Below are 12,272 nucleotides of genomic sequence, written 5' to 3'. Positions count from 1 at the left end.
CTTTCGTTTAGACTTCGTCGGCTATTTTTGAATTTAATTTTAATATTATTATTTTTAACAGACCGGGACATGAAATCCGTTAAAAATTCATAACTTCTTCATCCGACGTCCATTTTCGTCTGTCTTTTTACCATTGTACTACTATCGACGAGAACTTCGATTCTCGTTTAGGTTGTATCGGCTAAAAATCACTCGATCTAAAATTCGAGTTTTTAGATGTCTATTGCTAAGCTGAAATTTAGAAAAATCATAACTTCTTCATACGAAGTCAGATTTGGACATTATTTTTATACATACTCTCGGTTTAACGAACACTACGACTTTCATTTAGATTACAAAGGCTAAAAAGTAGTTTATCAAAAACTCACTTTTTACGTCATTCGGCGCCGTGCCGGTTTTGTCGTGGAACTTCGACAAGTCATAACTTCTTTGTTATAACTCGGATTTCAGTGTTCTTTATATATCCGGAATCGTTGTCACGACCACTATAATTTTCATTATAGATATCGGATTTATCTAATATTTATTTTCGACTCTCATTTTTATTCTTAATTAATTAAATTTTAATAATTAAGCATAAAACACATAGTTCACATAATAATCACATAATTTCTCTCCATTTTTTCAAAATGAGTTACAAAGGTTGACCTAGACTATTATATCATCATTAATGACTATCCTAAAAACACGGATGTTACAAATATATAGTCATATGGTTAATTAGTTCGCAAAGAAATTATTTGATAATTTTTAAATTTCGATCATGATGATTATTTTAAATATTAAATGATGTTTTCATTCTAATGTATTCTACTTTTTAATATAACATTATTTGTAACTACTATTTCTCTATATTAATATAGAAACTATTATTTTAAAAAAATCATTATAATAAACTAATTATTGGATAAATTTTTAGTTGATTTGAAAATTCAATTTTGGTTATATATATTTAACAATGTATTTAATTTTATTAGCTATTAAAAAGAGTAGTCTTTTAACGCTTGTTTAATTGAATCATTTACATTTAAGTATGATATGATGGTTAGCAGTTTATTGAAAGTTAAAAAATATAGCATTTAGTTTGACACTTATATATAGTAGAACTAGTTTATAACTCGTGGGAACCACGGTGACAAAATTAATTAAATTTTCATTGAGAACTTAAAATTATTAATCAGTTATTTCAAATAAATTATTAATTAAGAGCAATTTTTCTAGTTATAAAAAATTATAATCGTTAATTTAAATAAATATGTGAAATTATATCATCTTATAATTTGTATTAATTTTATTTTAATTTTTATTCTAATGCTATTAATTTAATTTAATTAGAGTGAAAATTTTAAAATTTGAAATTTGAAATTTGAAATTGAGAATTAATATGTTGACAAGTGGCATGTATTAATTAGGAGGCTTGATAGGGTGACACTTGACAAAAAAAGAATAAAATATGTATTAATTAGGAGGCCTAGTATGATGACACATGTCAAAAGAAGATTAAAACTATTCTTTTATTAGAATAGGGAGAGGAGATTTGATAACTATCAAGTTAAAATTTTTTTTATTACAATATAATTTGCATTTTAAGTGTATTGAATTTATAAAATTTAATTATTATTACAATTTAATAAACTTTTTGAATAATTAATATTAATTATAATATTATATATACAAGTTTCAATAGATATAAAAGTTCATTTTTTAAGCTACATGTTAAATTTAATTGGTTAAATTAAATATCCTCTTCCTTTATAACTTTTTATAACGTTTAAAAATAATTTAACTCTCTTAAAACATTAAAATCTTAAAAATTTAATAATGTAGTGAGTTACTTATTAATATATATATATATATATATATATATATATATATATATATATATATATATATATATATATATTAAGATTGTGATAAATTTCAACAGTAAACTGTTGAAATTTGATCCAACTTTCGTCCCTCAAATGTTGTTATAATTTTTGTGGACTTTTTAATTTGTTTACAGGGGGTGTTTTGTAAAATGTTTCCACCGCTTTCAACGTGTCGAAGAGTTCATCCTTTATTGGTATTCTCGGTGGTACGTGTCAATTAATGGATACTTCTATTTCTTTGCTAAACTTCTTTCTCCTCCGTTTCTCCATCTTTCTGCTCGCTGCTCTATATTGTCCTCTACCATGGTTACCGCTTCCAGATCCTTCCCACCGCCTCTCTTACCAGGTTCACCTCGATCACTCTTTCATTCAACCTTTCTCTGCAATTGATTTCGTCTCCCCTCCCATTCATTGTCTCATATTTTCTTTTTGTCTTTCTCTATTAATTTGGTTTGTGTCGGCGTCAGGCCGATTAGTTTAACCTTCGACCATCTTCTTTTTCTGTTCATCTTCTTCTCTTCAGGTTCTCCCATCGATTCTTCTTCACCCACAGAAGATACACACAGCGTCGAAGTTGGGTTCGACAACATCCCCGGGTAAAGCATCTTTTTAATTTTGATTATTTTTCTTTTCTAAATTCCCACAGTCACTCCTTTCTATCTTTCAATTTCTGCACATTGTGGTGGTGTAGTGTCGATTACATCTCATAGAAGTGCAAGCGATTTTGTTGTAAAGAAAAAGAGAAGGAAACGTAGGAACTATACCCCTGAAAAATAGAGGGAGACCTCCTCATAACTGATCTTCCGGGTTTCGCAAGGCGAATGCTTTGAACTAATGGTTGATAAATCGTTATTATTCTGTTTAGTAGCTTCTTTGTTCATTTGAGTGTGAATTTTTTTATATGTATGTGTGAATTCTTTTTAGTAGCTTCTTTGTTCATTTGAGTGTGAATTTTTTTATATGTATCTGTGAATTCTTTATTAGAATACAAATTTTATCTTTTTCCTGCTATTTCATTTACGCAGAAAACAAAACCAAGACAACATACTTTTTGGGGGATTAATGAACTTGGGAATTGAAGTATGCAGATTTGATGATTTGTTTTGCACACCATATGTTCGATAAAATGCTTGAACCAAAAATGGATATTTCTTTTTCACTAAAGCCCATGTACCTGACCATTGGGTAGGTCTATTCCAACAGGCCTTGATCGATTCATTCCCAAAGTCTCCACCGCCTTCTCACACTGTTCCACATCCCACTCCTCATTTCCGTTTCACCAAATTCTAGATGAAGAAGATCCGGCTTCATAATCGTTGCCTGCTCCCTCCTTCTTCGGTACTTCCGGGTCCACATCAGTTGAAAAGCTTCTCAGGTTTGATCAATGTCTGATTTCATTTTTTTCTGATGTATGCTTCAAAGAACTGGAAAGGGGTTTGTATTCCAATTGTTGATTCACATCTTCGGTGAACTTAGCAATTTCCCAAAATATTTGTTCGTTATTAATTACTTCTGTCGATTTTTTTGATTGTTATATGAAGGCATTCTCAAACTTTCTTTGGTGAATCACTGCAGCTTCTGGATGCTGTTTCTCACATTGCAATTTTAGGTTTTGAGAAGTCTTATCGTGATGTTGTTGTGTTAACGATAAGAAGTTACTTAAGTAAACTTTCCACCATTGGATCTGCTGAAAACAGGACCTTGCCACCAGAGGCGAATACAGAACGTGTTGAGGTATGTCCTGCTGGAGTTATGCCCCTTATTTCCTTATATATCTTTTGTAAGTTGAACTAGACAGAGAACTGACACAGAGAAATCTTTATCAAATACATGTAGGCGGTGTTTCTTTTTGATTTAATTGAATTAATGCGGACAAAAGAAGTTATAAGGATTTATAGTTAGTGTTGATTTTGTTTTTTTCAAATTAAACCTACACTTAAAAAAAAAGGAGCTTAAGCCTTTCCAAATTTTCCTTTCGGTTATTTTAGCTATTTTTTTCCTGAAAAAACTTATCAAATGTGAGGGTTTTTTTGGAAAATTAAAAGGTTATGACTTTTTTTACAAAAAAAATCAAAAGTTTAGTTTTTTTTTTTTTTTTTTTTTTTTTTTTTTTTTTGAAAAAAACTCAACTTTATATACTTATGCAATCAGGTTATTCCAGTTAAAATGCTCATTCTCAGTTGCTAATTAGATATTTATGTATTCTTTTAAGGAAGAGAACCTCCATTTACAAAAACTAAAACAGGGAAAATAAGGAACAAGAGGAAGGTAAGAATGATAATAAGTTTAGTTTACTTTGATTTCCATTCTTTCAACTTCATTAAAGAAGCCTGAACTTCAAAAAGTTTGTGTTCAAGTGATTCATTTGTTATTGTAGGACTAAAAATGTATTATTTTATGTTTGAAATTGGTTCTTATGTTGTTCACCTGTTTACATGTAGGGTTTTTCTCATCTAAAGCCAGACACATCTCTAAAAGAAGATGGATCGACAGCTCCACTTTTGAAAGACCAGGTTTGGAGCTACTAGCTTACAAAAAATGTAGAAATCAGATTTTATGAAGGTATAACAACATTTTCTACATATTTTATAAAGATTGTTGTCCATTTTTTTACATAGTTATTAGCCTTTACAACTTTTTTATTTACATTACAGTTTTGGTAAATGTGCAAATGGGTCACAACAATGGAGTAAGGCTAAAGAATATTTCTTCAATTTTGTATATTTCATATAATACCCTTTTTACCCTTCTCACATGTAACGACTGTCTGTGAAAGTGGATTCGATAGGTATGGTACACGAAACCTAAAAGTTTACTATTCTTCTAGGGGTATTTTTCTCATTATACTTGAATTTTTTTTGTGTTTACAGTGGTAGAAGTACTCAAGGGAAACACATTCCTAACTTAGAATAACAGGTTACCCCAACTGTGCATGCAGATCTATACTCTCTTTCGCCATTACGGACAAGTATGTTAACAGTAACCAATTAATATGTATTTCCTAAACTATAATCACACATTAGATGACGAGTTATAACAAAAAATTAAGTCATTATTTAAGTGTTTGAATGAATCTGATTATTTAAACGAGTTATAAATAAAATGACCAACATTAACAATGACTACAAATTTTGAATTTATAATTTGAAGGATTAGGAACTAATTTGTTGCTTATTTTTGTTAACCCTACAATTTCACTGCTCAACTGCATATTTTGTTGTAAATGACGATTTTACCCTTTTATATGTTTTAACATCCTTTTTTTTCAACGTAACAACATTGTTAAACATAATGGACCCACCTCTTGATATTTCAATCAAATTGTTGGTATTGTAGCCCAGCTTTCTGAATAAAGATAACAAATTAACAAATATAAAGTTACATATATGTAGTTTTAATTGACTGAAACATAATTCTCCTCATGAGTTATGTGCAGATATACAGGACACTATGCTCCATGGTATTGTTGATTTGTAGGTATACGATTACTAATAGTCAACTGATTTTTAGAAAATTTTATTGAAACATTGCCCATGTTTTTATGTTGCTTATGTTTGTTTTATAGGATCTTCATATTGACCATAACCTAGCCTTAGCCATTGCTTTATTTAATATTCGAGAGGTAATACTTTACTGTTTTTTAACAGGGTGTTGTTGCCGCACTTGCTATTCACTTTGCAACACAAAGGGGTCATTATATTATAGCATACTACAAGATATTTGTGTATTTGTAAATGGGCGAAACGTAGACGATAGCAACATACTTTACTGTAGCTAACAATTAGAACAATGCACTATACTTCCACTCAAAAGCGACGCCTTCCGACCCCCGCAATGCGGGGGTCACCTTTCTAGTTTTAAACAATAAAATTATAAAAGTAAACCTTTAATCTCTTATAAAAAATGTTTCCATCTAAGCTAAATTGAAATTTTAATATATTAAAATTATAAACTATTTTAACTTTAATGTTAACTATTCAAATATCAACCTAATATATATAATTTATTAATGTTAATATGTTGTTGGTGTAAACTATTATCATTTTAATGTTATAACTTTTAAATTGCCAATATATTATACTTCTTTGTTAATTTAAATAGGACATTAAATATAAAACATAAATAAAAAAAATTAACATTATTATGTGTAACGCATATATAAATATGAAGATGTACGATTCTAACAGATATCTATTTTATCATATGGTTTACAATAATTACAACATTTATATCAATTTGATATAAAAGTTATTATTTTATAGTTACCAAAGACTCATATAATTATTTTGGACAACATATACTTGTCAATATTTTAAGTATATAATTACATTTTGTGCGGCATATGAGATTTCGCATAATCATACATACTTATAAAGCTAGCATTTTTTCTTGAATCTCATGCATTTGAAACTCCTTTTTTTAACTTCCTCAAACCACATTCATTTGAAACCCCCATTTTTTAACTAATGCAACTCAAAAGTTTTCTTAATTATGATTTAACACTCAAAAGTTTTATAACTTATATTATGTTTAATTAGCATTTAGTGAAAAGTTTAGTATAAAAATGCCAATCTTTTGTGTCTTTTGTGTTATATAAAATCTTACATGTAAGAAGGATTTGAAGATATTGTGATTCAAAAGTTTTCATGTAGTTGAAGCATTCACGATCCAAATATGATGATTTGAATAAATGAGTTATGTCGCATCGATGGTAATTGTAACATGATTTTTTCTTTCAACCAAAACAAATGAAGCTTTTCTATTCTTTCTTTATATTCAGTTTCTCATTTAATCTTTTTAGGTGATTTGTGTGTATTACTCAATATTGAATGTGACTCTCCAAACATCAATGTTTTGCTTGAAATGTCTTTCTGATTCTTCTTTTTCAAGAAAAATATTTTGATTGTAGGTTAGTGAAAAATTATCATCAAGTTTCTATGGTTGAATGGTGTTAAATGAAGAAAGAAGATTCATAAAATGAATATAGGTTTTTTTGTTTGAGCAAAGTTGACGAATGTTAGTTTTTTATTTTGATTTAAATGTATGTTTATGTAACGTCTTTATTTATATATTCAACTACCCAATGCTTTTATTTATTTGATTGTAGTTTTTCTATTTTGATTATGTTTATTTTCTATTATGTTTTTGTTGGGTTATCCTACACAACATACTTAAAAGACAATATTTAAAAGATAACATAATTTTGAACATTTGATATGTAATTATGATAGATTTATCATGATATGTTTTTCATATGAAAGTAATTTATCCATATTACTACGACAAGAATTACATATGACATTTACGAATATATATATATATATATATATATATATATATATATATATATATATATTATATGTGATTTGTTTAACATGTATATGAACCTATGTATGTTATAAATTTATAATTAAATATCTTTATGTTTAATATTTGAAGGGATTAAAATGATGCATCAAAATCAATTATTTACACGAATATAATAATAATAATAATAATAATAATAATAATAATAATAATAATAATAATAATAATAATAATAATAATAATAATAATAAATATACATTTCCAAGTACCGCATTCATTTGAAACTCACACTAGAACTTAAGAGTTTTCTAATTTATGTATATTTATTAGTTAGAACTCAAGAGTTTTTAACTGATGATTATTAATTAGTAATCACTAATAACTTTTTATTTTCCTTTCTTTTATAAGGTTGTAAAGTTTTGCTCATTAAAAACATTAATGTATTTGAAGAGATTTGTGATTTAAATATGAAGAGTTAATATAAATGTTATAATAGATGTTTTAGTATTTTTATGTTATTAAAAGTTATAGTATTTATTTTTCATATTTTTTATTATTCGTTGTATATATATCTTTTTTTGATACAAATGTTATAATAGATGTTTTTCTATTTTTATGTTACTAAAAGTTGCAGTTTATATTTTTGTTCATACGTTTTATTACCCATTATATTATCATTAATTTGATATATAATTTACACAATATTAAACAGTTTATAAAATTATCAAATAATTGTATATATCACAATGACTTAAAAATTAAACTATAATGTTTAATAAAACTAATATGTTAACTATATGTTTGCTTTAGTACTAATATTTTGTTTCAAAGTAGAAATATTAAATAATAATTTGGTAAAATTTATTATTTTAACTATAGAAATTTATTCTCGCGCAACGCGCAGGGATTCGCCTAGTATACTATAAAACAATCATTTTTACTCTTACCATATTATTTTGAAAGCCCACAACTTATAACTTTTTTTTTGTAAATTGATACAATAAATCATTAATTATTCAAATTTTAATATTATTACATAACGATAGATTTAAAACAATGATTGATATTTAAAAAAAAATCATTATTGAAATTAAAAATATTTTTACTCTAATCATTTGAATTCTCTTAACTTTTCAACTTCTTTTTAAATTAATTTAATAAATCATTTACTATTCTAATTTCAAAATTAACTCTTTAATATCTAAATTTTTTTAACAATAATAAATACTTTGTAAAAATGTTTTAAATCTTTTTTAATAATGTAAGTGGTTTAAAGTTAACTAACAGTAATAATAATAAATAACAGTAACATAAAATAAAATTACATATTATTAGATTAAAAAAAGTATTGATTTTTTTTTTAAAAATTATGATTGAAATCAAATATGGCCGCATAAATATTTTCTGAAATATTCCTTACAGTTTTCCGTGCGCTAATTGCATATTGAGATTGTTGAGATGATATAATTAATATCAAGAACATATTTGATAGAATTATAATTATATAATTTTAACATGCGTTGGTTGCATATATTGAGGTTGTTGAGATGTAACTCTCTATTTTTCAAGCTACTATTTTTAAAGAGTTTAAAAAATAAAATGATGATTTTACAGTTAAAAAGATAAGTGAAATGAATAAACAATTAAAAGAATTAACAAATTTTACAAATATTTGTTTATGTGAATTAATAATTTAACAGGAGTGAAAAAAAGTAAATGAAAAAAAAGGGATTAAATCAATTTTGATAATAATAATAATAATAATAATAATAATAATATAAGTCCAGGGGTTAGATCGTAATTTTAAGAACTTGTATACCATAGGAATCTCGGATTAGGGTATAGAGCACGTCAGGGACCATATCTACTTTTTAGAAGTGACTACTAGTTTTAAGAAGTGACTTGTCCCCTTCTTCCTTTTATAGATGCAATGACACAAAGCATATTGCTTCCTTCACTTGGACCTGCAAAAACCCAATTTTTTGGAAATAATTTTGATCATAACGCCAATTATGAATATCTCTATCATCATAAAACCAACCACTCTCCTCCTTGAGCCCTCAAACCAAGAGAATACAATGAGAGATTATGGATACCGCCAATTAGGGTTTCTTAAAAAAAGTGATTGTGGGCTTGTTTCTTCCACCTCCAGACCATTCAAGGTACGTTCAAGGACTAGTTCACCCCCTAGTATCATCGATGACTCGTTACCGACATTGTGGAGGCCGAAGCCAGCCTCTGACATCTCTTAAGTTGTTAATATGACTCTTGAGCATATAAGATCTTTCGATTCTTACTTACTCAAAGCAATACAAAATTTTTATTGATAAACATTGTATGTACAAGCTTAATTTACATTCTTATTTGTTGGATTTTGGTTTTTAAGTTGGGGTTAGGATGTAAATGGGCTACCATTTCATGTGTTTTTCATATTGTATTAATGTGTTGATTTTTGCGTTTTATATCCAGCTGTTCCTGTTTTTGAGAAGACATGGATGGGTTTTTATAAAAAAAAGGTTTGATAAATCTTGACGAGTTTCTAGTGTTGAGCATAACATCTACACTCATGATTTGGTCAATTAGTCTGTAATCCGAACAAAGTGATATACATTTTTCATTAACTCCGAAAAAACACTTATTTTTGACCTGTTTTTTGAAAAAGCCATTAATTTAATTATTTTGCAATAAAATCCATAATTCTTGTGAAAGACCCACGCTTTCGTATTTGACAATTGTTACTCCAAAACATGCTACATGCATATTTATAAAAACAATATTTTTATATTTATAAAGTGATTACAAACTACTGGATACAAACCGACTATTTCAAAGTGTTATATATTACATAACTTCCTAGGATTCTATAGTTTTTATACATATGGGAGTACAAAATACAATAGTTTCAAACTATTCCAAAAGTATTCTATCAATACAATAGTTTCAAACTATTCAAAAATCTTCTATCAGTATATAACTATACTGGATGCTTATCTCCTGCAATTTGTTAAACATTGAAAGGGTAAGCGGTGATGCTTAGTGAGTTTAATAATAGATACAATATAACATTATGCCATATACATATTTCAATATGGTAGAAGCAAAGAGGAACAAGGAACAACAAGGGCATATGTGAATCATGTGACAAACTTTCCATATCAATCATTGATTTGATTCAAAGATATACGATCAATGAGACATAACAATTTCCATACTTGATATACATCAATAAAGATTTGGCCCAAATGATACAGAAGACATACAACTTCGGATTAACATTTTGGTAGATTTCATGCTTATAGTCATGTCTAACCTTCTGCCAATACCATAGAATAGAAATCATTATCTTATGGAGACATGTTCTACATGGCCAGAGGCTACATGCCAGTACCAATGTGAATCTAAGTCCTTTCACTGATCACATGGTCAAAGGTATTTCTTTGCTATTAAAAATAACGAATAAAAATAACCCGGAATAATAACACTGAAAAGCACAGAGCACATATAATACATAACATACAATTGTTCCTATATATTAAACTCACTGTGAAATAACCGGGGGTTAAAATATTAATTTGGGCAGCACTTTGGCTATAAATATGACTTTCTTCGTTGAAAATCGGAAGATTTATTAAAAACCAGGCTCTACGAAGGTAGAGCTTCAAACCGAAAAGATAAATTTTTTGGGCTTCTCGGGAACTTCGGGACGTGTTTCGGGTGCTAAAATTAATACCAAGGCTTCGGGGGATGTCAAAGTAGTAGAAATATGAACTTAGGGGTGAAAAGTGACAAAAATTCGAACAAAAACCGGAAGGTCTCGCACCCTTTATATAGGTGCGAGCCTCGGATCCGAAGCAAGAAGAAGGGGGCAGGTGGCCGCGAGGTTCGGAACACATGGCAGAAGGGGCGAGGCTCGGATGCGAGATGGGTGCGTGTTGGCTTCGGATTGCTCCAACACTTCGGACACGGGGCGAAGTTAGAAGTGAGGCGCGTAGGAAGGCCACTGGACCACATCCTAGGTCAAATCAACAAGCGACACGCGTCAGACTCAGCGGGCGACTCGCCAAGATTAGCCTTATCCTTGCGAGATTCCTCGAAAATTGTGCCGAAATCTTCTAAAATCCATAACTTTTGCATACAGACTCCGTTTTTAACGTTCTTTATATGCACGCGTAGGCGGGAATATATTCTACAACTTTCGTTTAGACTTCGTCGGTTAATTTTGAGTTTATTTTTAATATTATTATTTTTAACAGAACGGGATAGAAAAATCCATTAAAAATTCATAACTTCTTCATCCGACGTCCGTTTTCGTCAGACTTTTAACCGTTGTACTACTAATGACGAGACCTTCAATTCTTGTTTAGGTTGTGTCGGCTAAAAATCACTCAATCTAAACTTCGAGTTTTTAGCGTTCTTTTTATCGAACTTATCGGTTTAACGAATACTACAACTTTCATTTAGATCACTAAGGATAAAATGTAGTTTATCAAAAACTCACTTTTTACGTCATTCGGCGCCATGCCGATTTTGTCGCGGATCTTCGATTGGTCATAACTTATTCGTTATAACTCGGATTTCGATGAGGTTTTCGCCTAAATGTTTCTAACGATATTATCTACAAGTTTCAATAATAAAATTTTAATTATTCTAAATTTTATATTTTCGTTAAATTTTACTATTTGACATTTGATTGGAATCTCATAAGATCTCCAATGCTTTCTGAATGATTCTAAGCATAGTTTTACTTCAATTCTAGTAAAAACTATATGTTAGAACTCAGTTACTCAAATTAACATAATATTTCGTAATATTATTCATTACAAAACACGATTTCAAAACATATATGTTACAAATACCTCCTCCTTTTGAGGATTTCGTCCCCGAAATTACATCGATTAAAATAAATGGGGATATTTCGCTCTCATCTCATTCTTATTTTCACAAGTATAGTTTGTGGCTTGATGGTGTTTCCATTTGACAAGCACCAGCTCTACTTCTTTATTACGTAGATTAGTTGTTCTTTCATTCACGATCTCTTCAGGCGCTTCTACATATCTTAACTTTTTATCCAATTTCACCTCGGATAATGGAACT

The 12,272-nt window shown here is 28.6% G+C and overlaps 1 long non-coding RNA gene across 2 annotated transcripts; it reads left to right on the top strand.

The window, feature by feature from the left end:
• The first annotated feature begins 2,117 nt into the window (after positions 1 to 2,117).
• On the top strand, positions 2,118 to 5,819 carry LOC145090640 (uncharacterized). 2 transcript variants are annotated; one of them, XR_013701689.1, is made up of 8 exons: positions 2,118 to 2,467; positions 2,563 to 2,708; positions 2,897 to 3,246; positions 3,447 to 3,605; positions 4,313 to 4,433; positions 4,526 to 4,659; positions 4,742 to 4,839; positions 5,519 to 5,819. It is a non-coding gene; the product is annotated as an uncharacterized LOC145090640 (long non-coding RNA). The 2 variants fall into 2 exon arrangements; XR_013701690.1 differs by lacking the exon at positions 2,563 to 2,708 and having other exon boundaries at positions 5,519 to 5,815.
• Positions 5,820 to 12,272: the final 6,453 nt, after the last annotated feature.

Source organism: Lactuca serriola, chromosome 2, assembly GCF_051521515.1.
Source record: "Lactuca serriola cultivar US96UC23 chromosome 2, Lser_US96UC23_V15, whole genome shotgun sequence".
In the NCBI taxonomy this organism is placed as follows: Eukaryota; Viridiplantae; Streptophyta; class Magnoliopsida; order Asterales; family Asteraceae; genus Lactuca; species Lactuca serriola.
This window is presented reverse-complemented; position numbering and strand designations above follow the sequence as displayed.